The sequence below is a fragment of the Trichechus manatus genome, unplaced genomic scaffold (assembly GCF_000243295.1).
Source record: "Trichechus manatus latirostris isolate Lorelei unplaced genomic scaffold, TriManLat1.0 scaffold00079, whole genome shotgun sequence".
In the NCBI taxonomy this organism is placed as follows: Eukaryota; Metazoa; Chordata; class Mammalia; order Sirenia; family Trichechidae; genus Trichechus; species Trichechus manatus.
The window spans coordinates 12,326,475-12,328,883 of record NW_004444015.1 but is presented as its reverse complement, the minus strand read 5'-3'; positions in this window follow the sequence as shown (position 1 = coordinate 12,328,883).

Below are 2,409 nucleotides of genomic sequence, written 5' to 3'. Positions count from 1 at the left end.
AATGAACTTAGCAAATAAGATTAAAATCGTTAGGAAGAAAAATATAAGCTTGACTGGAGAATATGGAAGAAGGCTTAAAAATAAACAGATTCCAAAGATGAAAAGAAATACCAAGTTCTTGGATAAAAAGACGGAATTTTGTAAGATTTCCATCTAATTTTCCCCCAGTTAATCTATCGGTTTAGGGAAACTCCAATATAAATACTCCCAAGTATAAGGACCACGAAGTAATTTTCTAAGTCATATAGAAAAAGAAATAGGATTATAGCCAAGAGTATTTTGGGAAAGAAACATAATATGATTTGTTGCTGTTGTTAGGTGCCATCAAATTGACTCCGACCCATTGTGACCTTCTGTATAACAGAAAAAAATGTTGCCCCGGTCCTGCGCCATCCTCACAATCGTTGCTATGTTTGAGCCCATTGTTGCAGCCACCGTGTCAATCCATCTCATTAAGGGTCTCCTTCTTTTTCACTGACCCTCTACTTTACCAAGCATGATGTCTTTCTCCAGCGATTGGCCCCTGCTGATAACAAAGTAAGCAAGATGAAGTCTTGCTGTCCTCGCTTCTAGGGAGCATTTTGCTGTACTTCCCCCAAGACAGACTTTTCATTCTTCTATCAATCCATGATATATTCAACATTCTTCACCAACACCACAGTTCAAATGCGTCAATCCTTTGTCAGTCTTCCTTTTTCATTGTCCGGCTTTCGCGTGCATATAAGGTGATTGAAAGTACCATAGCTTGCATCAGGCACAGCATACACCCTAGATATTTAAACATATTAGGAAGGCATAAAATATTGTAGCTGTGATGAAAATAGGAACCAACAGATTGTTGTACTAGAATAGAAAGATGAGAACATATTTAAGTACAAGTAAGCATTTGTTAGAGGGCGGTGATGGTCCAGTAGTATAATTCTGGTTTCAATTCCTGGTCAATGTACCTCAAGTGTAGCTACCACCCATCTGTCATTGGAGGATTCTGTGTCGTTATGATGCTGAACAGGTTTCAATGGTGCTTCCAAACAAAGACAGACTAGAAAGAAAGGCCTGGTCATCTACTTTTGAAAATCAACTAATGAAAATCCTATGGATCACAAAGGTCCAATCCCACTGTACATGGGGTCACCATGAGTCGGGAGCCAACTTGACTGCAGCTAACAAGAACAACAACAAGTATTTATTACACAAAGATTTTAGCATTTTAATTAACAAAAAATATTACAGATTTTCAATAAATAATCCTAGGGCAGATGATTAACTATTTTGGGGAAAAAGAAAACAAAGTTAAATTCTGATTTAATACCATGCACCAAAATAAATTCCAGATAGATTAAAGAATTAAATGGAAAAAGTTAAAACATTTAAACTATGAGAAGACAATATTGCTAAATATGTAATATAAATTTTAGTAAGGGAAGACCTTTTGGAGCATAGCACCATACCAGTAGACTGTAACACCATGCTAGCTGTTAGATATTTTGACTATCTGCCCTAGTGGAGATTGACATATATCTGAGGTGGTTGGTGACCTGCTTAGGATAGGTTCCAGAAAATTATTTATAAGAATCAGAAGTTTTCCAGGAAATGATTTAGTTTATGGAAAAACAAGTCAAGTATGATGAACTTGACCCGGTATCTAGGCAGAGTGTTTGTAGTTAAGTATTGTGTGGGGATCCAGAACAGTGGCTATTTCCAGATTTTGTCCCTATTAGCTCTGTGGACTGGTTACTAGGGTTTCAACAGAAAGATCTGAAAGAGCCGTTTCATCAAAATTCACAAAGCAACGTGGCACCGGCAGCACCCCTTTGATACTATTACGTTTGTAACAGAATGAAACCCAAAGTGGATGTATGTGGGGAGATTGATGGATATGTTTTCAATTAGGATGAGCTAGAGTATGATGAATTAATAAATAATCCCCAAATCTCCATGACTTATTTAAAAAAAAAAAAAGAGGAATGCAGTATGGGTGCAAACGTTTTCACTGAGCATTTCCTACCTGCCAGGTAGTATTCTAAATGCTTTACATGTATTAACTCACTTAACCCTCTGCAGAGGCCTATAAGTTAAGGTGTGATTTTTATTCTCAGTTTAAAAAAACCAAGGCGTAGAAAGACTGAGAGAACTCCAAATAATTAAGGACTAGGGTGAGAAGGAATACTTTGAAGTTTACTTTTGTTACAGAATATGTTATTGTATGTTCTATGCCTTATACCAATGAGTGTGGATATAATCCCATTTGTCTTCATACTTTATTGGTCAAGTCAGTATGCATCACATATACACACAACACATCCCAGATTAAGATGTCTAGTAGGATAATCCAAAGCGACATAACCTGGTACCTAGTATTTCAAGAGGAACACTTAATCATTGTCTATATACACGACTAGTGATCTCCAT